This window comes from Psammomys obesus, unplaced genomic scaffold (assembly GCF_907164565.1).
Source record: "Psammomys obesus unplaced genomic scaffold, mPsaObe1.curated_primary_1811, whole genome shotgun sequence".
In the NCBI taxonomy this organism is placed as follows: Eukaryota; Metazoa; Chordata; class Mammalia; order Rodentia; family Muridae; genus Psammomys; species Psammomys obesus.
In genome coordinates this window covers 1,624,069-1,638,502 of record NW_026596433.1, presented here as the reverse complement: position 1 = coordinate 1,638,502, position 14,434 = coordinate 1,624,069, and the positions used below count along the sequence as shown (strand labels likewise).

At 39.3% G+C, this 14,434-nt stretch overlaps 1 protein-coding gene across 1 annotated transcript in view; it reads left to right on the top strand.

Moving 5' to 3' along the window:
* The window catches only part of Spock3 (SPARC (osteonectin), cwcv and kazal like domains proteoglycan 3), a gene marked incomplete in the record, with an annotated part of 448,767 nt that overhangs the window by 42,220 nt on the left and 392,113 nt on the right, over positions 1-14,434 (top strand).

Here is a 14,434-nt window from a genome sequence, read left to right as displayed (position 1 = left end):
ATGGGGGGATACAAAATGAATAAAGTGTAATTAATAAAAAAAAAAATATATATATATATATATATATATATATATATATATATATATATATATAAGATGGCATTATTCCAGGTAAAAAACAATTTAAAAATAATTTTCTATTCTCACGCTTTTAAATTGGAATTTTTTTTGAATTTATTTAGTGCTTTTCATACTCTAAATTCCAGATATCATTGTGTCTGATTTTACGTCAGTGCCATGTTGTTTTGATTACTGTAATGCTGTAGTTTAATTTGAAATCAGTGGTTGTAGTATCTCTAGCAGTTCTTTTATTGTCAAGGCTGTTTTGGCTACTCTGAGGTTTATTTTTGTTTGTTTGTTTGTTTGTTTGTTTGCTAGTGTGTGTGTGGATGTGTGGGTATGAATCTTACAAATTTTTGTTAATGGACAATTGTGATCTAAGTTTATCTTGAGACGCATAGATTAGCACATCTTTCAGCTTTCTAATGAGCAGCTTATTCCTGCAATAGATTGTTCTTACAGGGAGTGGAAACCAGTTAATATGCATAGAATATGAGTGTGGAGTGCTCATATCTATATGGTATATCTATATCACAAAGTTTCTCCAAAAGTCTCATGCTGGAAGAGGAGGCAGAAAGGTTGTAGAGGCCAGGAGAAGTAGACTAAGTAAAACAGCGTTGTGGTGTAATATAATAGAGTAACACATGTGATCCACAGTGGCTGGTACTGACACCCAACACAGCTGAAAATCCAGAGAGAGGACATCAGGATATCCTAATCTTGAACAGCCTTTGGGAACTGTTTGTTTCTGGAGGAAAGTCACTTTTTCTTCAGGGTAAAAGTTGTAAAATTATCTATGCTTCAGTAGATGGCTCTAACCCATGCACATATAGTGACGCCATAATAGCCCCTTTGGATGATGATGAAGATTGAAGATGAGAGGGAACAGTGGTGCTGGTGAGATAGGTGATGATGATAGCCGATGGGATAGGGAGTATGTTTGATCAAAATATGTGTGCATGTCTGAACACCAAAAACGGTTTGTCGAGGTCAATAACACTGGGGTGAAGTTTGTGTGGTCACTAATAAACTTAAAGGTGTTAATTCTGGTAAGTGAATCCCTCTTGACCCCTTGCTGGGTGTGAATGCACAGTCACATCCTGCAGCTAAATTGCACGTGAGTGTGTGTGCTGAGAACTAGAGAGTACATGTCACTGTATGAAAGAAAAGTCAATATGACAAACTGATGGTTGGGGGACATAGATTCATAAGTATACATGCCATTGAACTTATAATGCCTAACAGTTGAAATATGCCATGTTAATCTCTGCTGGGAATTTCTGAAATAGTTTTCTGGATATTTTCTCTTTCCAGACAAAAGACAGAGCCAAGACCCAGATACAGGCTTGATTGTTGTTTTGGGTCTGGAAAGAGAAAAGAGATTAATTATCAAATGGAGGCCTCTATTTAGAGATCCTTTCAAAGTTCACATAAAGAACAAAATCTCTTCCAGTACGTACATATTTAACAAGGACAAATGGGAATTTAAGCCAATTACCTCTAATATCATTTTCTGATTTATTATCACCTTAATAACTCATGAACAATTTGAGCTTCAAATAATGATCCTGGTATGATATTGCTGAAGGTTTTTGAATGAATGTTTTATGACAATCCCTAATAAAAGTTTCAATAACTAGTTATTTCTTCTATATCTTCCCTTAATGGGCCCTGAGGGTGCTGTCAGCTTGATTCTAGTAAGCTCTTGTGGCTGAAAGCTATTTGCTGGTCGTGTTCTCAAAGGCTTGCAGGCAATTTTATTATTTACAGTCTAAGAAATCATATGTTTCTCTTCATTCTGTTTTCTAAAGGCTTGTTTTTATTATTCTGAAAATTGATTTCTTTTATGCAAAATGTAAGATTACAGTTATACAGCAAGATTCTTTGTAAAACAAAATGTTAATATCAATGAATGCTACAAATCTTTACTCTTTTTGTTGATTTTATTCTGACTTCTTTATCAGAGAAACTCTGGTTTCATATGCTTATGAAAATAATTTATTGTTAATTAAACTACTATAATTTCCTACCATTTTGTTTTAAAAATCTTTATTTTTAAATTCTATTGAACTGTCCTTTTTTAAGTTATAAAAAAACACTTCTATGGCAAGTACCAAGAAATGTTTTGGAAATAATTATACTCTTTTACTGTTCGGCACGGCAAACTGCCTCATGACTCAGTGGCTTAAAACAATGATCATTTATTCTTGTCAAATGCCTGTGGCTTGGCTGGGCTGAGCGCTTTCAGGGTTTTGTGGCTGGGAGTCTCCTCATGGCGGTTTTTTGGGTGGCTGGATTCATTTTCTTCACATGCTTTTCACTGTGCTAGGAGCAGCAAAGCATGCTCTAAGTATCGCAGTGGCCAAGGAATGAGTGACATCACATAGTCTTATTGACTCAGGACTGGAAAAAGGGTCAGTTCAGCCTTCATTCCACTGAACAAAGAAAAATCACATTGCAGAGAATGAGGTTTAGGGGTGGGTACTTGTTGGCTTAATGGGGGAGCCACAGAATAGGTATGAGTACTGTGATATACAAAGAAATGAAGTAGCCAATATTGCCTCCCAAAAGAATTAGTGAGAAAGGAAAGAACTTTATTTTATTAATTATATGAATGGAACAGTGTTCTATGCTTTGCCGTTGTTTAGCAATTGGCAGGGTATCACATTAATAGAAATGAAATCAAAACACTGCCTAATAAAAATTGTAAAAGTCCCCTCTATTTGGAAAGATGGGAAACAACTAAAGAGTCATAGTGTTAGAAACAATTTGATCAAATTATCTGGAACATAGTCTAAAGCACAGAAACACAGTGCTATGTTGGGGAATTCTTGCAATAGTCCTGCAGACTGTGGCTCCATGTCAATGAAGGGCGAGCACACAAAACCTGGTAATTTTTTCTAGCATTAACTAGGAAGAAAGGAGGGTTGGAGCATCAGAAAAATATCATTTTTAAAATTAACATAAAAAATGGGTTTCATTTTAATACTTATATTTACATATTTTGTTTATATTCATTTCTCTCCTCCACTACCTTACACCATTCCAACAGTTTTCAATATATCTGTTGGATGTATTTTAAGAATGGATTTGGCGTTCAACAATACAGAAAAGATTGCTAGAGAAGTTAGATAGAGAAATTCAAGTGTTAGTGGGGTAGTAATTTCAAAACTTTTGTTAGAAATGTGTCAGAATGTATCCACATATGAGTCTAGGATGTTAAGGTGAAAATTTGAACAAGTCTGTACATTTAAAAAGTGCCAGTGGGGAGTTTGTAGTGAAGGATTTCCTTTCATTAATGAAAAATTATGAAAAACACAAGATAGATTTAATATGAGCAGTAAAAATTTACATGGACCTAAAATAAATTTAATTAACCTCAATTATTTGAACATTTCTAAATTTATTTTTTTATTTCTTTTTTCTTTTTATTTTTTTAACTTTGATTAGTTATACTTTATTCACTTTGTATCCCCTCATAAGCCCCTCCCGCCTCCCCTCCTAATCCCACCTTCTCTCCCCCTTCTTCACGCATGCCCCTCCCCAAGACCACTGATAAGGGAGGTTCCCCTCTCTTTTCTTCTGATCTTAGTCTATCAAATCTCATCAGGAGTGGCTGCATTGTCATCTTCTGTGGCCTGGTAAGGTTGCTCCCCCTCAGGGGAAGGTGATCAAAGAGCAGGCCAATCAGTTTATGTTAGAGGCAGTCCTTCTTCCCATTACTATGTAACCCACTTGGACACTAAACTGCCATGGGCTACATCTGTGCAGGGGTTCTAGGTTATCTCCATGAATGGTACTTGGTTAGAGTATGAGTCTCTGGAAAGACCCCTGTGTTCAAATTTTCTTGTTCTGTTGCTCTCCTTGTGGAGTTTCTGTCCTTTCCAGATCTTCCTATTTCCCACATATTTCATAAGATTCCATGCACTCTGCCCAAAAGTTGGCCATAAGTCTCAGCATCTGCTTTGATAGTCCGCAGGGCAGAGGCTTTCAGAGGCCCTCTGTGGCAGGTTCCTAGGTTGTTTCCTGTTTTCTTCTTCTTCTGATGTCCATCCTCTTTGCCTTTCGGGATAAGGATTGAGCATTTTAGTCAGAGTCCTCCCTCTCAATTAGTTTCTTTAGATGTACAGGTTTTAGTAGGTTTATCCTATATTATATGTCTATATGAGTGAGTATATATACCATGTGTGTCTTTCTGTTTCTGGAACAGCTAACTCAGGATGATCCTTTCCAGGTCCCACCATTTACCTGCAAATTTCATGATTTCCTTGTTTTTTATTGCTGAGTAATATTCCGTTGACTAGATGTACCACAATTTCCGTATCCATTCTTCAGTTGAGGGGCATCTGGGCTGTTTCCAGCTTCTGGCTATTACAAATAAAGCTGCTACAAACATGGTTGAGCAAATGTCCTTATTGTGTACTTGAGCCACTTTTGGATATATGCCTAGGAGTGGTATAGCTGGATCTTGAGGAATCTCTATTCCTAGTTGCCTGAGAATGCACCAGATTGATTTCCCTGATGGCTAATGAGGTTGAGCATTTCTTTACGTGTTTCTCTGCCATTGTGTATATTCCTCTATTGAGAATTCTCTGTTTAGCTCTGTTCCCCATTTTTTAATTGGATTACTTGGTTTCTTGCTTTTCAGCTTCTTTAGTTCTTTATATATACTGGATATTAGCTCTCTGTCAGATAAAGGGTTGGTGAAGATTCTTTCCCAATCAGTAGGCATTTGTTTTGTTTTGATGATGGTGACCTTTGCTTTACAGAAGCTTTTCAGTTTCATGAGCTCTTAGAGCCTGTGCTGTTGGTGTTCTGTTCAGCAAGTTGTCTCCTGTACCAATGAGTTCTAGGGTCTTCCCCAATTTTTCTTCTCACTGATTTAATATGTCTAGTTTTATGTTGAGGTTTTGTTTTTTCATGTTGTCTTGAATTTCTTGGATGGTCTGTGTCAGGAATTTTTTAGATTTAACATTTTCTTCGACTGGTACATTGATTTCTTCCATTGTATCTTCCACACCTGAGATTCTTTCTTCCGTTTCTTGTAGTCTATTGGTTATGCTTACCTCTGTAGTTCCTATTTTCTTTCCTAAGTTCTTTCCACAATTTCTTCCTTTTGTGTTTTTTTTTTAATTTTTCCAATTCTATCTTCAAATCTTAAGCCATTTTGATTGATTTCTTTCACCTGTCTGACTGTATTTTCCTGTTTTTCCTTCAATTCCTTCAGCTGTTTGTTTGAACAATGCTCTATTTCTTTTATTTCTTTCAGTGATTTAAGTATTTCATTTCTAAAGGCCACAAACTGTTTGGCTGCAACTTCCTGTATTTTTTTCAGGATGGCCATAATCTGTTTTTCTTTATCTTCTATTTCTTTATGAATGGCCATAATCTGTTTGAGTTTATCTTCCTCTAGGTCTCTACGCATTTTATTTGTTTCCTCAGTTATCCTCTTCAAGAGCATAGATTTAGGTCATCTTCTTGAATTTCATTTATGCTGGGGTGTCCAGGGCTACTTGCCCCTGGATAACTGGATTTTGGAGATGCCATATTGCTCTGTGTTTTGTTCGTTGAGCTTTTACACTGCCCTTTACTCATTGGGCTATCTTAGGTGTTGGGTGTTAGTTTCTGGTAGTTCCTGGAATCCTGTGGTAGAGAGAATCCCCTTGGCAGGAAGATGGTTTTTCCTGAAGGAAGCCTTCTCAGCTTTTTGGGTATGGTCACTGTATGCCTTGTATTTTTCAGGAGTTGCCAAAGCTCACCTGAAGCGTACAGATCTGAGTGGTAACTGTGGTCCTTGTTAGTCGAGAGGGCTCTCCTCTCACCAGGAGAAGTCCTAAAGACAGCTGTCCTGCTTCTGAATTTATTGCTCTAAATTTAGTGAGCTGCTGCTGTAACCTGTGTGTCCCGTGGTTTGGTCACTTTTGTTAGGGATAACTGGTTGCCCCTTTGAGCAGTATCTGTGGTTTGATCTCAGGGATCCCAGGCTTCTGTAGGTCTGAGGTTGGGGCTCTGTGTTCCAGTACTCAAGTGGTAATCTCTGGTAGGTGAGTACCGCTGCTCTCCTGGTAGCAGCAGGCTAGCTGGTGCACAGAAGGTCCCTGGGTTGGGCTATCTGTGGGACCTATTCCAGGGATATACTGGGTGGCCTAATTCTGTCCCCTTTGCTTCTTTCCCTGTGGGGACTTCTCCTGACAGTGACTCCAAGTCTCTGGTGCCCTGGGACTTACAGTTCTGTCTGTGACGAATAGTTGGCACACAGTAGGTTTTTGGGCTGGCAGCATGCATGCCCGCTGGTCTGTTGGGACCTTTTCCAGGGATATACTGGATGACCTAATTGGGTCCCCATTTGCTTTCTTCCCTGTGGGGTTTTCTCCCGACAGGGACTCCCAGCCTCTGGGGCCCTGCGGCGCACAGCTCTGTCTGTGACGGAGAGCTGGGCGTGCAACAGTCTCTGTGCTTGCTGCTGGTGCCCAGTTCAGTGATGGCAGCTCACTCCTGCCATTCTGTGGGACCTTTTCCAGGTAAAGACTGGGTGACCTGTGGCCAGTCTCGTTTCCTTCCTTCCCCGTGGGTTTTTCTCCCAACTGGGACTCCCGGTCTCTGGTGTTTTTGTGCCCACCGTTCAGCCTGGGAAGGTGTTCAAGACATGCAGGCATGTGGCTCTGGTCTGGCGACCTAGTAGTGCCTGTGCGACCAGGGATCTCTTCCAGGTTCTGGCTGGGTGTCCCTAGAGTGGACCCGACTGATTCCCACACCGTGGGGATTTCCTCTCACCTGGGAATAAACGATCACTGTTGTTTTAGGGCCCAGAGTTCAGTCTCTTGGTCGCTGTATGGAAAATGTTGTCCTGCTCCTCAGATGTAGTGTTCTACTGCCTCTGCCATCTTGCCCCTCCTCCATGTCTAAATTTCTAAATGAAAAAAAATAATAATTTTATTTACTAACTCCCGAATGAGCTAAATTTCTCAAAACATGTCTTTAGTTTGATTTTATTTATATATTTATTTACTACCTTTTATTCTCTTTTTATGCGCACTGCAGCCCCCTCCCTCTTCTCCTCCCAGTCCTATCCACCCTCCTTCTTCTCCAGCTATGCTATGTCCTTTCCCTAGTCCCCTTCTTTCTAACCCTAGCCTATCAGGTCTCATCAGGACTGGCAGCAACATCTTCCTCTGTGGCCTGGAAAGGCTGCTCTCCACCAGGGGAAGGTGATCAAAGAGCCAGTCACTGAGTTCATATCAGAGACAGTCCCTGATCCCCTTACTAGAACACCCACTTGGAAACTGAGGAGACAATGTGCTTTCCTTTGAACTGGAGGTCTAGGTCCTCTCCATGCGTGGTTGTTAGAGTATAGGTCTCTGCAGGCCACCCTGGGCCCCGATTTTAGGCTCTGTTGTTCTCTTTGTGAAATTCCTGTCCCCACCAGGTCTTTCTATCTCCCTCTTCTTCCATAAGAATTTCTGCACTTGCCCAAAATTTGGTTATGAGTCTCAGTATCTCCTTCGGTACCCTGGTAGGTAGAGCCTATCAGAGGTCCTCTTTGGAAGGCTCCTGTCCTTCCAAAGGCTCCTTATCTCTCCTACTTCTGATGTCTATCCTGTTTGCCCTTCTAAATGAGGAATAAGCATCTTCCCTAGGGATCTCCTCCTTGTTTATCTTCTTAGGCACTATAGATTTTAGTATGTTTATCCTGTATCATATTGCTAATATCCGCTTATATGTGAGTATATATCATATGTGTCTTTCTCCTTCTGAAATACCTCACTCAAGATGCTCTTTTCTAGTTCCCAGCATTAGCCTCCACATTTCATGATTTCTTGTTTTTAATTGCTGAGTAGTATTCTCTTTTATATGAGTGTTCAATTGCTAAAAATGTTAACAAATGTCTTCCTAATTTAAGTGTGGTTCTTCTAAACTAGATTTAACCATAAAACATATGTTAAAAACTGACTATGCTGGTAATCTTTAACTTACAAATGGCGAAACATCACCATGGTTAATCCATTTGTACATAAAAAAAGACAATTTCAGTATAACTCAGATTTATTTTCCCTCATGGAACCCATCTACCAAACCACAGGAATACAATCTCTACTTCAAGTTTTGTGTATGTTATGGTTTTACTCATAAGTTATGAAACTTGGGCTTCTCGTGATTGCCTCTAACTCTATGCCTTTGTTCATGAAGACCTGTCTCTGTTTCTGCTCTGGTAATCACCATTTCAGCTTGTGCTTTTGAGGTCATTTTTCACTATTCAGTTCTTTCTGATGCTAAGTAGCACAGAACTAGAATATTCTTGTTATTCAGTTTCAGTTGTCCCACTCGAAATCCTGCCCATCCAAAAGAACTTTAAATCAGAGATATAAAGTTATATCCGTTTATAACTTTATGAAGGGATACAGCCCTTTCTATGCCTTTGTATAATCTGAGAATGCACTTCCTTTCTTCTAGCCAGATTTAATTCTTGTCTTCTAGTCCTTATCCTATTCTGATAGGATCACACACAGGGATGGCTGTATGTTATTTCATCTTTTGTCTGTCTTGGGCATGTGATATACTGAATTGATATGCAAAACCTAGAGTAGGTAGGCAGTACACTTATGCAAAGTGTTATAACTGTGGATAAAAGAGGCATATCAAAACACAAGTAGCATTTAATTATCTAACTTAAGAAGACTGGAACAAAGAAATGCAAAGTTTTAAACACTCAGATAAAGTGATTATGTAATGGTGTGCATTGTGCAAAGTAGTTGAGACAATATTAGAGGAGATACTTAATATGAAGTACTTACATGGTTGTTTGTGTATGCTAACATTCTGTTCATCAATAGTAAGGGCAAATATGTACATATATATGTATGCATTTGTGTATATATGTGTATGTATGTATATACTCATATATATATATATATATATATATACACCTATGTATCTATCTATATAAATATAGATAGATAGATAGATAGATAGATAGATAGATAGATAGATAGATAGGGAGATCCCCAAAAAGTTTACCTCCATTCCTAGATCTGTCATATGTTATTTTATTTGGAAAGCAGAAGTTGGCATATGGGATTATCTGATGTTCCCAATGTGGCCATAAGTTCATAAAAACTTAGCATCTGTGGGAAGGTCAAATTCAGGAAAAAAAATCTGTGCATAGACTCCAATACTATAGTTATGATGGTAAGGTCGAAGGAATCACAGGCAGACTAGGTGCATGAGAAGTGAGCATGGCTTTTCCTATGAAGTTTCCAGAAGAACAGAGAGCCTGAACCCTGATATTAGCCCTCAAGATTTCTGGAAAATTAACCCCTCATTTGTATTGTTTAAACAAGTTACATTAAAAAGATCTGACATCAGCTCAGTATCCAGGTGGGTTTGGACCATGCATGGATATAACCTAGAACCCCTACTCAGACATAACCCATGGCAGCTCAGCATCCAAGTGGGTTTTCCTAGTAAGGGGAACAGTGATCATCTCTGACATGAACTCGGTGGTGGACTCTTTGACCTTTTCCCATCCCATCCCAGGAAGGAGCAGCCTTGCCAGGCCACAGAGGTCATTGCAGTCAGTCCTGATAAGACCTGATAAACTAGGGTCAGATAGAAGGGGAGGAGGAGGAGGGAGGGAAAAGGAGGGAGTCCCTACCAGAGGACTTAGAGAAGGGCAGGGAGGAGATGGGGAAGGGAGAGTGGCACTGGGAGGGAATGAGGGTTGGGGCTACAGCTGACATACAAAGTAAATCACCTGTAATTAATATAAGAAAATAAAAATTATTAAAAAAAGAAAAAAGAATTAAAAAGGTAGAGAATGAAAGTGGAAAACACTATATCAATCCATGGTCTCCAAAACCATATGCACTCACTTTCATAATCCCCCCTCTCTCTTTCCCTCTGAGTCTCTGTGTCTCTGTCTCTGTCTGTCACTCTCTCACACACAGACACATTACACTAAAAAGTAAATGAAGTGTCATCAATGAAATTGTAGACACATGAGCTAAACAGAAATTATATTAAGGGACATGACACACTGTATGGAGAAAAGCCCATGAGGTCTCACCACACACAGACCTACAGGTGACTGAGACTGGGAAAGAAGGGGTCTTCTCCAGGGAAAAGCACACCAACTGGCTGTCCAGTGCCAAGTGGCCAGTCCTAATACACATGCACCATGCACGGTCAACAGAGTCATCAGTAAATGGAATGAACAGATTATATTATGAATATGTTCATATACATACACAGATCTGCACATAATAAAAATTAGTGAAAACATAGAATATGAATTTGAAGGAGCCAAGCAGCATATAACATGAAAGATAGCAATTGAACAATATGTTCGAAAATTTTTCTGTTTTTCAAAATCAGACTGTATCTTCTGTTACTAATTTTAATAGTGAGTTCAGGAGCTAAAGCCAAAACTATGCTGATAATTTTTGTATGAAAAATTTCCATGTCAGCCAATCCAAATAAACATGGTATACGATACTTTACTGTTATTAATATTATCACTTTATTTTCCTAGTTCTTATAATTTATTTATTTGAAAATTTCATATATAAAATCATTCCCTTTTGCCTCACTCCAGCTACACACATACCTACCCAACTCCTCAAATCCATGACCTTTTCTTCTTTAATTATTTTACATAAAATATATAATACACCCATACATTTATTAGTATGACTTGTTAAGTTCATTTAATGTTGCCAAACTCTATTTAGCACTGACCTTTTAAGAGAAAGCAGCATGACCAGGGTCTCACTCCTAGAGAAAAATGATTGGTCTTTCTCAACAGTCATTATGTCCTGTAACTCTTGATCTCTGAGTACAGCCTTATGAAAATTCACCCATCCATATTTGGATGTTAACAGGTGATTGTCCCTTTACAGGTCATGTCTAGCCAACTGCATTCTTGCAATTACCTGAGTGCAGTGTGCTTTTCATAAACAGAAGACACTCTCTTATAGGAAATGCCATGGGCCTCCCTCTCTTACAATTTTCCCCATTTTTTAAGATGTTCCCTAAGCTTTTCATGTGGTGGTTGTTTTGTGGATATATCAATTATAATTTATTCATATTTCTATGAATTTCATAGATGTATCCAATAAAATATGACCATATCCACTCCCATACTCTTATTCACTCCTGTAATATGATGTCAAACTCCTATCCTAACTTTATGTCCTCTTCAGGTTTTTTTCAATAACCCAGTAATAGCAGTCAGAGGTGGAAAATTAGTATGTAATTCAAACTATGATATTTTTGTTTTTATTTATTTATTACTTATTACAATTTACTGTATATCTCAGCTGCAGCTCTCTCCCTCATCTCCTCCCAATCCCACCCTCCCTCCCTCTTCTCTCATGCCCCTCCACCAGTCCACTAATAAGGGAGGTCTCCTCCCCTTTCATGTGATCCTAGCCTATCATGTCTCATCAGGGCTGGCTGCATCATCTTCCTCTGTGCCTGACTGAAGAATGACAAAATGTAACTTGAAGGTGTGTTATGAATAAAGTGTAAACACAGTTATTAGTTATAAATGTAGTAAATCCAGTGAGCAATTTTGGGAAACACAAGTTTACTAAATCAAGTGGAGTTCGCAGCACTATGAAACAAGTTTACAATCACCCTCGTGCTTCATAACCCAGAATGAACATGGAAGAATGCAGCTGATGAAGCCTAAAGACTAGCAATATCAAATACGCAAAAGCAGGGAGGATGCCTACACTCTAGCAATATCAAATTTTTTAAGAGAAGTAATGCAGACTCAGAACCAAGAGTAAAAACGTGAAGCAGAGACTCTCCAGACTGCATGGGAGAAGTGCAATCCAGATCTGTGACTAAAAACAACAGGCCTTCTGCAAAACCTGAATCTGAAGGAAAAGTATCATAGAGTTAGACCTTTGAACTTCAGATATTGGCTTTAAAAGTTCTTCCCAGATACTCATATTCCAACCAAGTAACATGCATAGAGACAATCTAGAACCCCTGCACAGATGTAGTCCATGGCAGTGTAATGTCCAAGTGGGTTCCATAGTAATGGGAAGAGGGACTGCCTCTGACATAATTTGATTGGCCTCTTCTTTGATCACCTCCCCCAGAGGGGAGAAGAGCCTTACCAGGCCACAGAAGACGGCAATTCAGCCATTCCTGATGTGATCTGATAGACGAAGATCAGAAGAAAGGAGAGGAGGACCTCCCCTATCAGTGGACTTGGGGAGGGGCATGCGCCAAGAAGGGGGAGGGAAGGTGGGACCGGGAGGGGAGGAGGGAGGAGCTTATGGGGGGGATACAAAGTGAATAAACTGTAATTAATTAAAAAAATTAAAAAAAAGTTCTTCCAGGTTTTTTGAAAGTTGTGTTAAACACACACAAACACACATTCACACACACTTCACACACACATATACAAAAGTAGATACAGTCACTTTGTGAGAAACCATTCTTTGTGAAATACATACTTTAAACGGGTCCTTCAACTTTTTTAGTCTCTATTTCTACTTACTGATTTTTTTTATTCTTTTTTCATATAATAATAATATGAGACCGCAACTACCCCTCTCTCCTCTCCATTCCCACTTCCTGGAAAAATACTCCCACCTTATCTTTCCCCAGTTCACACCACTCCTCCATTACAAAAACAAACAAACAAACAAAAAGCCTCCCTGTGATATCAGCCAAACATGGTATAGCAAGGTGTAATAAGACTAGGCATAAACTTTCATATCAAGGCGGGATAGAACAACTCAGCAAGAGGAAAAATGTTCCATGAGCAAGCAAAAGAGTCAGAGATTACCCAGCTCCCATGGTTTGGAGTTCAACAACCTCAGCATGAATGCAGAGATCTTGCTCCCAGTGATAGGATAGGACCAACCTAGCCAACTATGTCCTCCTCTGGGGCCTAGCAAGGCTGCTCCTCCCTCGGGGGTGGGGGGTGTCAAAGAGCCTGCCACTTATGTGATTGAATTTGGTAGCCTCTCATACACTGAAAATCACCCTACTGCTAAACTGAAACTTTTAATTTTCACCTTGGGATAAGATTATGCCTAAGTTGCCCAGGAAAGCCTACAAATGTTGATGTTCTTTTTGTGTTATTTTATTCTGTTTTTGTTTCATTTGTGTTTTTGAGACAGGGTTTCTCTGTATAGCCATGGCTTTCGTGAACTCACTTTGTAGAGCAGACTGTCCATGAACTAACAGTGATGTGTCTATCTCTACCTCCCAGAGTGCTGGGATTACAGGTGTGCATGACCTCACCTCTCTGTACATTAATTTAACTGCTCCAAAATCTGCAATGCCACATCTCCTCAGGCCTTTTTCACTAAACTTGTTCTGTCATAGGAGATCCTGTCTCCAGAAGTGCCTTGGTCTCAATATAATCACACCGGCCAATCTGCAGCTTTTTCCTACTATTTTTGATAGTAGTCCTCATTCCATAGGACTTATCATCTTCCCCATTTATGGTCACTTTAAAGATTTGGACACTTTTTTCTTTTTTTAAAATTTTCATTAATTACACTTTATTCACTTTGTTTCCCCCCCTGTAGCCTCCCTCCCCTCCCAACCCCTCTTCCTCCCCCTTCTGCATGCATACCCCTCCCCAAGTCCACTGATAGGGGAGAACTTCTTTTCCTTCCTTCTGATCTTAGTCTATCAGTTCTCATCAGGAATGGCTGCAGTGTCTTCCTCTGTGGCCTGGTAAGGCTAATCCCCCCTCAGGGGGAGGTGATTAAAGAGCAGGCCAATGAGATTATATCAGAGGCAGTCCCTCTTCCCATTACTATGTAACCCACTTGGACACTGAACTGCCATGGGCTACCTCTGTGCAGGGGTCCAAGGTTATCACCATGCATGGTCCTTGGTTGGAGTAAGGCATCACAGGATCACAGATCTCACCTATTTAACTATGCTGTTGATCCAGTGAGGCATGGATATCACTCCCTCAGTTACTTAATTCCTTCAACATAGCAGTGCAGGTGTTAAGGGTGTTAACAATGCATGGCCCTGTGTCCAGATCTCACATTTACCTGGTGGTACCTTTATTACTATATCTTCTCCCCAGACCTCTGCTATATATTCTTATGGGACCACATTGTCCATGCCTTTCAACATTGACCCAAATCCCATTATTAAATCAAGGTTATTTTCATTTCATTAAAAAAAAAAACTAGATTGTAACCAATTTCCTAAAAAAAATAAATTCTCACATGTTATGATTATAATATAAACTAACTGATCTGACAATTTGGGAGAAACTAACATTGAATTCCTTTCACATTTACAAAGTAAATTGAAATCTACATATTAAAAATATAAAGAGGCAATAATCTTTAGGAATCTCAATTCGGTAAATAGAACTATTTGGTCA